The 12431-nt window shown below is 40.4% G+C and overlaps 1 protein-coding gene and 1 pseudogene across 1 annotated transcript in view; one reads left to right on the top strand and one right to left on the bottom strand.

Annotated features, from left to right (window-relative positions):
• GPM6A (glycoprotein M6A) overlaps nucleotides 1-12431 on the top strand; it is a 333463-nt gene that overhangs the window by 40504 nt on the left and 280528 nt on the right. The window lies entirely within an intron of this gene.
• LOC121490027 lies at nucleotides 1447-2208 on the bottom strand (annotated as a pseudogene).

Raw genomic sequence — 12431 nt, 5'->3', positions numbered from 1 at the left:
GACACAGAGAGAGGGAGAGGCAGAGACACAGGCAGAGGGAGAAGCAGGTTCCATGCAGGGACCCGATGTGGGACTCGATCCTGGGATCTGGGGATCATGACCTGAGCCAAAGGCAGATGCTCAACCACTGAGCCATCCAGGCATCCCCGACCTGATTATTTTCTTAACATTATGTTAAGTTTGTTACATGTTAAATAATGTTACAGAGATATATAAATTCTTAGATGTAAACAAAGAAATAAAAAGGTAAGAATCATGGCAAAGGGAATTTAATTTAGAAAAACAAAGTGAGGTTGGGGTGAGATTCTTAAGCAGAGCATGTGCCATTAGGTCCTGTAGTTATTTAGTGGTGGCCACTAACATCCAACACAAAGGGGAGGTTTTTAAGTGAACACTATTGTCCACTGGATAAACACAAGCCAGAACATGTGTCTTTCTGGTATATAAGAGAGACATTTGGCCAGTGCGTCCTCAACGATGGGAATTTAAAAAATTTCCTGAGCTATATCCTTCACAAGAAATGTGATAAAACATTTGATTCTGTATGACAAGCATCCACTCAGTGCAGTTCTGTGGGCCTGTTTAGTGTTGCCCCAATGATACAACCGGTAAAGGTGGGTTTTTTTGTTTTTGATTTATTTATTTATTTATTTATTTATTTATTTATTTATTTATTTATTTATTTATTTATTATGGGAAACTGCTTTTTCTTTATTTAGGCCTTAGGAAGAAAATTAACTTTGGTCACATATTACCTGAAAAAAAAAATCCAGTTTTACATATTCCTAAATAGATAGGAGCAAATAATCAGAGAAATAATTTCTTCTGTAAAAATTGGCCAAATTTTATCAAAAACCTAACATACAATGTAATTCAAATTATATAAAGACTGCCTGGGATCATAACATTCCAAATGTATGACATTTGCTACTCCATCCTGACAGGTGTGAAAGTATTTCCTCTCATGTTGCTTTTGTCCAAAAGAGTAGAGCTGATCAGTAAGAATAAACAAAGTACCTATTTTTTTGCAAACAATTTAGTTATTGGCAGCAGAAAAATCCATTGGCAGCGAATAGTTCTACTACAGCAAAGTATAATAACTGAATATATTTCATGAACACATCACAGTATCAGATAAACTTATAAGAGAAAAATATGAAGGAACAACAAAGGTGAAACAGCTACCACAAAAAAGAGTCTCCTCCATAACTATCTGAAGGGTTAAAAGGTGAGATTAGAATTTGATGATGCTAATATGAGAGGAATTGAGTATTGTATTTATTTCTTATTTTATACAACTCTTACTCTTTACAAAAGTGGTTATAGTCATGCCCATAAAAGTGTAATCCATGGCATCTGAAAGCAAACACTCTTTGTAATTATTTAAAAGGGCCTTTTTAAAAATTATAATACAAAGGTCTGTGCTCTATAAGCAGTCCTCCACTGTGCATTATAACAATAAGGCTTACTTTTAATACAAAGACTAAGTGTTTGGGAGTTATGAACCACTGGATTTAACAAACATCATTTTATAGTTGCTTTTTGCATCTTTTTTGTTTTTGGGATCCTCCACTTCATCAGGGTGCTCAGTAGCTGGAGTTCTTCAGCAGACTCTTCTTTCTCTGACTCTGAATCACTTTCAGAGTCATCTGGACTTTCAGGATCAGGTGAATCATCATCATCATCATCATCATCATCTCCAGCCACATCACCTTCTCCATCATGATCTTCTACCTCGCTGAAGCCAAGTCCACAATGTCATCGATATCTTCCTGATAATTTACTGCCCATACTTTGCTGATATTGAGACTCCAGTTCTTCATTAATTTTCTTGTCTTCTTCCCCTGTTTGGAAGTGAGATGTTGATTTGTGGTCTCCTATAACAAGACTGCCAGTATGTTCTTTCTTTCCTGCACCCATAAGTCTCAAGAACTTCTGTTTTCTTTCTTCATTACCTAAGTCTGCTGCTTCCCAATTGCTAGATCCAAGATCGTCATCTGGGGAGGCTGAACACTTCACCCCGTGCAGATGGGACTCCCTGGCAGCACTCATCATTGCTGGGACCCCCGACAGCAAACGCCGAACCCACTCCCGTTCTCTCTTCAGCAGCAGCGCCAGCAGCCTGCAACCTGCCCCCGGCCTGAGCAGCACCACTCCAGAATGTAGAGCCCCTCCAGGCCTTCTCCTTGTTTTTGTTTTAAAGATGGATTGAGGGATCCCTGGGTGGCGCAGCGGTTTGGCGCCTGCCTTTGGCCCAGGGCGCGATCCTGGAGACCCGGGATTGAATCCCACGTCGGGCTCCCGGTGCATAGAGCCTGCTTCTCCCTCTGCCTATGTCTCTGCCTCTCTCTCATCTTTCTCTGTGACTATCATAAATAAATAAATTAAAAAGAAATTAAAAAAAAATAAAGATGGATTGATTGATTTGAGAGAGAGTGGGGGTGCAGAGGGAGAGAATCTTCAAGGATTCTCCCTTGCCAGTGGAGAACCCGACACAGGCTGGATTCAGGGATAGACAAGGGGTTCGACAAGGGGCTCTGCAACAGGACTCATGAGATCCCAACCTGAACCAAAACCAAGAGGCAGAAGCGTAACTCACGGAGCCACCCAGGCACCCCTACGGTAAAGGTTGAACAGCCTGTTCTCTGGTGAGGATGGGGGAAAACCCTCACTGAAATACTCATCCATTTTCATGATGTAAATATTTCCCCAAATGCTGATTTCAATGTCACCGAAGACAGCTGGAAGGAGACGAGGCATGCCACCCCACACACACCACCATGTGGCTCCATCCTGGCTCCATCCCAAACCGGATAGAGACTCGAAGGACTGGATAGCTGATTCATTACACTGGTGAAGGCAGGATCCACCCATACTTTTTTTTACTAAACCATTTTTTATTGTTATTACTATCAAACTGCAGTGATTTGGAGTTACATCTCTTAATAATCACTTGGAATGAAGTTACTTTTTATCACAGGTTAAGAGTGGAGCCAAGTGATTTAATAATCAGGTGTATCAGAGGTTGATTGCCAAAAATAAAAACTGAGAACGCTTAAAATGACCTCCACCTGAAAAGATTTTACTTTACCTCCGTGGTGATCAAGATACATGAGAGCTAACATTATATGTGAGCACGGGTTTGAGGCCAGACACAGTTTTTGTTGCTTTCCTGTATTAGCTGGGTTCAGTACAATCAGGATCAAAATAATATTGTTATTATTATCTATTATTTCTTTTACCGCAAAGCTCTAGCTGGGGAGTTGCAAGGCTGGGATTTGAACCTGGGTCACCTGGTTCTGTAAGTCTACCACGTTCCAGTTTTTAAAAACATATTTTCTACTAGCTATTGCACATTTGTTGAATAAAGCAAAGGACACAAGATATTTAAATAAGCTATTTTTTAAAAAATGGACTTATTAGATTCTCCTTTCCTCTGTGAACTCCAGGATTAGGTACAGTGTGTAGCTCATTGGCATAAATAGAAAAGCTGTCCCTTGCTCTTGCTGTCCAGATTTAGCCTGAAGAGCAGGGATGCCGAGTGTGGGCTTTGCCTCGTGGTGGATTATCTCTGCGTCAAGAACCCCCTACCGTTCTTTCAGGCATTGAACCATTTTTGCCTCCTTGGCTTGCATTCTAAAAAAATTGCAGTTTGTCTTGGTCTCTTGAAGACAGAGGATGTCTTATCGATGGTAGTGGTCATCATCGCTCCTTTTGACGTAAATAACGTCAGGCCCTCGCAGCTCCCTGCACAGCTTGCTCTGTACTTCAGCTCCGGATTACCTCTCCTTTATTCAGGGTCTGCATGCTGAGATAAGGCGGTGCTCTCACCCCAGTTAAGCAAAAAATGTCTAAATTCCAAATTATGTTTAAGACCCAAGGAAATAGAGGGATCTGAGGCCCTGTCACCGGGACATAGTTGAACTTCGAAGGCTGACCTTCAAGGATAACCAGAGACACCTAATAGGCTTACTTTGCAAGCCGCCCCTGCTCTCAGAAAATAGAAAGGTATCACCTTCTTTAATGTTGGAAAGGAGACCAGAAAGGATGATCTCTGTCTCTCTCAAGAGATGACCGCCTGGCTCACTGTGTCAGATTCACTAATCTTTAGACTTCCTAGGACTTTCCTTGACTCTCAGGTGAGAAAATAACAGATGGCCCTTAGGTGTTTAAATTTGCTAATCATTGTCCTGAATGCTTTGCACACATTTTTATTATACCTCTATTCATACTATTATCCTCATCTTACAGATGGAGAAACTGAGGCATAGATGAGGAGACATGCATCAGCGTATACAGCTCTTCAGTGTTCAAACTGGGATTTGAACAGGGACAGTCTGGCTGCAGGGACTACACGCTTGGAGTCTGGCCACTGGAGGAGGCTGCCCAGTAGACATTCAGAGATGAAACTGTTCTATCCTAAACCAGAGCCTTAGACACAGTGGCTAGCCACTGAAATGTGGCCAGCGCAGCAGAGCAAATGGATTATTTTATTTTATTTTAATTATTCTAAATTACTTAAATAGCCACATGTGACTAGAGTCAATCTTGTTCGTGTAGCTCTAGACTCTCCTCCCTAAGAGGAGTGAAAGTACACAGTAGGTTGAGAAGAAGAGCTAAGGAAATTTAGTAGTGCAATTTTTTTTTGAAGGTTTTATGTGTTATTCATGAGAGACACACAGAGAGAGGGCGAGACACAGGCAGAGGAAGAAGCAAGCTCCCTTCAGGGAGCCCGATGAGGGACTCGATCCCAGGACCCTGGGATCATGCTCTGAGCCAAAGGCAGATGCTCAACCAGATGCCCCGCAGTGCAAATTTCTATCACCCAGTTGTCATTGCTGACCGTGTTTATCATGACTGTTAAGAAAAAAAAAAAAAAGAGGATTGTAAACCAACTGGGTTAACCTAATCCTTTTAACAGTCACCATGCTAGCATCAATATACACCATCTGTTGCACGTGCCCAGCAGACCTCAGGGTTCTGTAGTGCATTACAATTAAGGCAGTGATGCTGTATCAATGAAGAGGAATGACAGTTAAGGGAAGCATCCATTCAATTCTTGCAAATCCTGCTTTGCAGGCATTTGGCTGTTCCTTGTGGCAAGAAAGTTCTCTCTTCACAACTCTTTACTATGTATCTTAAAATGGAGATAATTTAGGTTTTCTGAAAATGCTATTTCCTGAGCCATTTTCACATCTAGTTCACAAATTATTATTCTCTTAGAATGCTTCTCTGTGGAGAGTTGTCATGATCCGGCAAAGGTTCCAACATAGTATACTTATAGGCTCTTCAGCCTCAAAAACTATATAGATTTCTGGGAACAATTTGATGTCGAATAAAATTTCCCTGCCCTTCGATATCCTCCTTTATTTCATACGTTCAGGAGTGTATATCTTAAGAAAGCATGTGGCAGTCTTTGGTCAGAGCAGAACCTTCCGTGACGTAACCGTCGTAATCAAGATCAGTCACCCCAGGGAGCATGGTGACTCCCTTCTCTGCCCACTGAGTTGAGCTGTGAGCACCAGGAAACAGCTGGGTGACAGTTTTAACCTCTAGTCCAGTGAAGTCGCTGTCGTGTCTCCTGGTCGAAGCATTCCTCTCTGTGGAACTGAGATCCCTCAGCCAACAAAGAGTATGGTGCTAAGGACAGGAAGCAAAACCTATGCTGTACCTCACCAGGTGGAACAGTGAGTGTCCGCCCTGAAGCCAGGGCCCCAGCTCTGCGAGGTTTGGCCACCTAGTTGGCACCGTAACCGGGTCTTCGGGAGACTGGGCCACTGTCCTGTCAAGCCAGCTGCTCCAGTGGTGGAGAACTTGGTAAGCCTGAGTTTCATGAGCAACATTCATTCATTGAATTCATTCATTGCCACACTTCGTTGGCTTTGACCGGAGTCCCTTTATCAGAAGCAGTGGCAGTTGGACCAGCAGGACAGTGCTAAGGTGTTTGGAAGTCCCTGGGTGGTTGTTTGGGCAGACGTATTATACACAAGCAAGGTAAATCCATATCAGGTAAGTGATTGGATTGGCCTTCTTACTATTCCAGTAAGAACAAAATGCTACTCCTTCCATGATGGACGGGATCCAACGTAATTAGCCCGCCACCACGAAGCCCGCTGGCTCATGGCTCCAGGAACCAATAGTACATTGGGCGCACACCGCTGGCTTATGCTTCTGACGGATTGGGCACTTAGTGCTGTAGCCAGGTTAGCCTTGGTGAGTGGAAGTCCACGTGGCCGAGCCCATGTGTAACCTACGTCCCTGCCACCCAGCCTACTTTGTTCATTGTTTCATTGGGCGATGACAGGAGTGGCTAGGGGAGAGAGGCTGACTGGTTCCACAGAACATATCACCCTACTAGAAGCATAGTCATTAGGGCCCTTAAATCTAATCAGACTAAAAAGCCAATCCCAGAAACTCCAGAACCGTTTCAAAAGAGTCACTTTAAGGTTCTGTTCTTCTAGAACCACTCTCAGTTACCCAAATCTGTATTAGGGTTCTCTGAAGGAATGGAGCCATATATATATATATGATATATATATATGTATATATATATATAAGATATATATGGTTATATATCATATATCTTATGATATATATATCTTATGTGTATATATATGTATATGTGTATATACATACAGATGTTACATAGTATATGGATCATATATATGTCAGATATGTATGAAGGGGGTTTCTTATGAAGACTTAGCTTATGTTTTATGGACGCTGACAAGTCCAAAGCTTCATTGTGGGCAAACTGGAGACCCAGGAGCGTCTATGGTGCAGACAAAGTCCAAGGGCAGTCTGGTAAGAAAATCTTTCTTGCTTGGGGAGGCTAGTCCTTTTGCTCTGTTCACGCTTTCACAGAATGGAGGGCAGGTTAGTTACCCAGAGGTCACTGATTTAAATGTCAATGTCATCCAAAAGCATTCTCCGAGATGACAAATAAAATTAGCCGTTGCAGTAATACAAATGTGAAGACTTACACAAAGCTACATAATTCTGGGATAGAACCAGAATTTTTTTTTTCCCCCAGAAAATTGATACAATTCATTCCTGTTTGTACTCAGCTGGTACTTCTGACCATGTATATTACATGTGACTTAAATGCCTGATTTCTCATTGTTTCCTTAATCTTCCGGTTCAGGTGGTATTTCTATTTTGAATCAAGGTCACTTGGAGGTTCAAGAGCTCTTTGGCAGTCAGGGGTAGAGGATGGATGCAGTCGAGAAAGGTCTGCCACCTGGACCAGCGCTCTTGCAAATCTTTCTGGCTGCGTTTCTTTTCTGTTAGTGACCTGATGACATGGGAATGATAGTATCAATAACCATTTCTACTGTTTTGACTCTATTTCCAGTACTGTATCTACAGAGCAAATATTCATGATATATGGTTCCTCTACGCATTCTTCCTACTGAAAATTCCAGGCATATAGACTGTTTATAAAGAAAATGGCTTGTTACACAGTCATCTTGAAAAGGTGACATGTTTTGTTCCGTGGTGAGTTCGGGAGGCAGGATGAGAAATGAAGGTTTCCAATCACATGGCAGCATTTTACATTGAAGAGTATTGAATTTTAGGCTGTAAAGAAAGAAACTCCTTTTTTAGGGGCTTTTTGGAAGGGGTGGCATTTACTGTAACAGAGGCCTGACATAATCAAAAAGCCTTTTTGAGTATTTGTGGGAATGAAAAAAATAAAAAATAAAAAGGCTTGCAAATACCATGTTTTTTACTTCAATGTTATTCAAGCCCCTGGTAGGTATTTCCATTTTGAGAACTCAACTGTCTGACAATGCTAAATATTTTTGATACTTTGGAAATTAACGTAGTTGAACTTACGGTGGGTAATTTTTGTTGTAGTAATCAGGTACTTGCTGTTAATCATTTAAGGTAGTGAGAAAAAAAATTGATTTTTTTAAGACTATTTTAAGGCATTTAAAATACTTTTATTAAGATAACATTTTTTTCTTAAAGTGAGGACCGTTCTCACTCTACCTGCCCCCTCCACACCTAATCACTTCGGCATAGCAAAAAATCGTATTAAAAGGCAGTGCTCAATCGGAGGACAAACAGTGTATGTTCTCATTCATTTGGGGAATATGAATAATAGTGAAAGGGAATATAAAGGAAGGGAGAAGAAATGTTGGGAAATATCAGAAAGGGAGACAGAACATAAAGACTCCTAACTCGGGGAAACGAACTAGGGGTGGTGGAAGGGGAGGAGGGCGGGTGTTGGAGGGGAATGGGTGACGGGCACTGAGGTGGACACTTGACGGGATGAGCACTGGGTGTTTTTCTGTATGTTGGTAAATTGAACACCAATAAAAATTAATTAAAAAGAAATTTAAAAAAAAAAAAAAAGGCAGTGCTCAAAAAAACAAAAAAAAAAAAACAAAACAAAAAAACAAAAAAAAAACCCCCCAAAAAAACAACAAAACAAAACAAAACAAAAGAAAACAAAAAAATAAAAGACAGTGCTCAATTTGTTGACTGTAATATACTGTCCCGGGTTTATTTGAGAGTAAAGTTATATCTAAAAGTTTTTTTTTTTTTTTTTAAATTCCTGAAATACATTTCAATGACCAGAAGTCATTTTGCAATTCCTTTTCTGGAAACCCGTGGTTGAACCTGGAATGTTTGCATTTTGTTGAAAGTAAGCATAATCCTCAAATACTAAAGTCCTGTGTTCATGTTTCAAGATTACCTTTTATTTATACAAGAGGTCTTGTTCCGTGCTTGAAATTTTTTGTCTTGGGAATCACCAGCACTAGTAATTATATTTAATTTATACAGTTATAAAATGATGTGTATAAAAAGTTAAATAAACATAAACATTTATTAAATCTCACCAGGGCTCTATTAGACCCGTATCTAATATAATTTTTATTATTTTCTAATGATATAATTAGATGTTTGTATCTGGATGGGTGATGGGCCTTTTAAAATATCACAGTTCTACAGAAAGCAAACATATTAACTTTGTTCAAGTGTATTGACTATCCTTCCTCCCTCATAATTCATTATAAAATGAATTACTTTTCTTCATGGTGAGCTCTTTGTGCTCTTAAGATATTCTGAGGGAGTCCTTACCGTTTTTCTTTACAGAATCATTTGTTATTCCATGGTGCTTGTACATGATCTGATTACTAAAACTTCCTCTCCTTTCTCTCATGGATTTTAAACATTCATTGGAAATATGATATGTGCATCTATAGCTTTGTAAGTTTTTTTTGGTTTGGTTTGGTTTGTTTTTGTAACTTTTTCTGTGTCATGGATTGTTATCTAAAAAACTTAATGCAGGTAATCCGGCTAGTTTTTAAACGAGCTGCTTGCGATGCCACCTATTCAAGGAATGTACTAAATGTGCAGAATGAACAGATAGTGTGAAGCCTGTCCGTTCAGTTTTATCTTCTTTATGCATTTTAAGTCAATGTGGTGAAGGACTCGCCCTTGTTTTTAAAAAGTGCTGGTTCCAAGGAATCTTTGCTAAGGTCAACTCTTGATAAGAAGAAACAGAGAGTACTAGGTATGATTCGATCTAATAGCGCTTGATTATTTAGCTTCTTGGATTTTTAAAAATCTCGCCCCCCCCCTTTTTTTACACAAAATTTATGCCAAACATAGCTATGAGTATCTCTTTAAGTTTGGTATGAAATTTCTCTTGCTTGACTTTTATTTTTTTTCTTTAAGATTTTATTTATTTATTCATGAGACACACAGAGAGACAGAGAAAGAGAGAGAGGGGCAGAGACACAGGCAGAGGGAGAAGCAGGCCCCATGCAGGGAGCCCTACGTGGGAATTGATCCCGGGTCTCCAGGATCACGCCCTGGGCTGAAGGAAGCACTAAACCACTGACCACTTAGGCTGCCCTCTTGCTTGACTTAAAAAAAAAAAATTTCCCTTTATTCATTTTTTATTGTAAACAAATTGGAAATCATAGCAGAGCATAAAAAAGAATGTGGATCTCATGTGTAATCATATCACCCATTGGTAGTGTCTTTAATGTTTCTAGCTATTACTTTTAAAAATATTTTGTGATATGTTGGGATTATATGAAAGTTTGGATTAACTATTCATTTTTGGAACTGTTTCTTGACCCCTTAGTTGTATGGCAAGGAGTTTACCTATAGAAGAAGAGGTGGGTGGGTTCCTGCCCTCATTCCCATTTCCACATGTATCACAGCACCAAAGACAGCCTTCTCGATCTAATAGTAAAGGGTCTGGTCTTTCTCATGAAATATCACTTATTTTCAAGAATCATTAATTGATTTCAACAATTACCCTTAACTTACTCTCCCAACAATTTATTGGTGGTAATTATTGTTATAATTAGTAACAGTATCAATATTTTTATTTTACTGGATTGGAAGCTATAGGCTTATAGCATAACATTGTGGCTGATGTTTCGAGATTCCTGCAAAAGGAAAGGGTAGGAATCACAATTATAATTTTCCCCTCTTTTTTTTTTTAAAGACTTTATTTATTTATTCATGAGAGGCACAGAGAGAGAGAGAGGCAGAGACACAGGCAGAGGGAGAAGCAGGCTCCATGCAGGGAGCCCGATGCAGGACTCCATCCCGGGTCTCCAGGATCACACCCTGGGCTGAAGGTGGCGCTAAATCACTGAGCCCCCCAGAGATCCCTAATTTTCCCTTCTTCTAGTTTCTAGTTAGTTGTTGATGATTTCCTCTGTGGTTGTATTAACCCATGTGATTTATTTCTGTATTTGCATTGTAATGATATTTTAGCTAAGATTTGGTGGAATAATCAGGATTTCCGAATTTAAATTTACCAAAGTCAAACAGTGTAGAGGTGGTGGGACATAACGAGGTGTATTAGTCATTTTGGGCTGCCATAGCAAACTACCAGAGACTGGTGGTTTAAAGAACAGATATTTATTCCTTACAGCTCTGGAGGGAGGTTGGGTTCTGGGTGAGGGCCCTTCTCACGATTCACAGATGGCGGTCTCCTTGTTGTGGCCTCACGTGGCAAAGAGAACAATCATCCCTCTTGTGTCTCTTAAAAGGGTACTAATCCTATTCACGAGGGCTCCAACCTCATGAACAAATCACCTTCTAAAGCACCCCCCCATCACACTGAGGCTTAGGATTCCAACATATGAATTTTTTTTTGGGGGGGGGGGGGACACAAAGATTCTGTCCGTAACAGAAAGATTCCAAATTTTGGAGAAAGGATTACCAAGTCCTGCCCTTCTTTATAGGGCTTACTAAGCTCCAATAGTATCCTCAGGTGTCCTCTGCTAACTCTAAGATGGGATGGAAAGTCAACAGGCATCCTTTTGCTCTGGGTGATATTGGGAAGAACTGTTGGTGAGAAAGAGTAGAACTCCACTCACTCCTGTTTCATTCATTCATAAACTCATCTGCATTAGCTAATACGCAGATGTCTGTCATGTTGCAGGTGTCTTACTAAAAGTTTGGAATAAGATGAGAAAACTGGGACTATCAAGTTTTTGGTTTTCCTAAAAAAAAGTGATGGGGAGATATAATCTACTTTGAAAAAAAATTCAGCTCTCAGTTTAATATTGATTGTGCAGATAAAGTCTTTAAAGCGTCTTTATTTTTTTTTAAATTTTTATTTATTTATGGTAGTCACAGAGAGAGAGAGAGAGAGAGAGAGGCAGAGACATAGGCAGAGGGAGAAGCAGGCTCCATGCACCGGGAGCCTGATGTGGGATTCGATCCCAGGTCTCCGGGATCGCGCCCTGGGCCAAACGCAAGCGCCAAACCACTGCGCCACCCAGGGATCCCCTAAAGCGTCTTTAGTTAAATCATTTGCGTTCTTTATTTTCGCTAAGTAGTCCTAATACCTGCTCTGCTAACCGTTATTCAGAGAAGCAAGTGAGGCAATGAATTTTGTAAAAGCATTTGCAGAATGTATATTATAGCGCAAATGCTAATTGTTCTCAGGCCTAATTTCAGAATACCTGTAGGGTGTATGAGATGCTTCTGTGATGTCTCGTCTCAGAGACATCATTGTTTTTGAGTTCTTCAGAGTTATGAAACAAACGAAGAATATTTTTAAGTGACTTTTTTTCAGTAGAAGTTTTCCCTCTAGTGGTTGCTGTGGAAATCACACGAAGAGATTGTAATGCTGAGTGTTCACATGGAAAATAAACTAAAAAGAATTGGAAAAAGAAATACTCTGGAGTGATTGAGAAGCTGATCTTTCTGGCTGGATTTTCAAAAGTATACCACACTCAAGTTTTGGAAAAGGGGGAGGCAAAGTCCTGGCTCCTTTTATGGTATCTGGTTGATTGGAGTGGAGATGATGCTTAGGAGCGCCAGGCTTGCAGGGCGTGGAGAAGGCCCTTCCATCACACCTGCAGCTCCTGCAGATGCACGCTTGACGTGATTTTGCCTGCTTTCCTGACCTGCTTCTACAACAGCAGCAATCTCCAAACTCGGCTTCC

The sequence above is a fragment of the Vulpes lagopus genome, chromosome 4, assembly GCF_018345385.1.
Source record: "Vulpes lagopus strain Blue_001 chromosome 4, ASM1834538v1, whole genome shotgun sequence".
NCBI classification, from domain to species: Eukaryota; Metazoa; Chordata; class Mammalia; order Carnivora; family Canidae; genus Vulpes; species Vulpes lagopus.
Note: the sequence above shows the minus strand (reverse complement) of the source record. Positions and strands in the feature narration are given on the sequence as shown.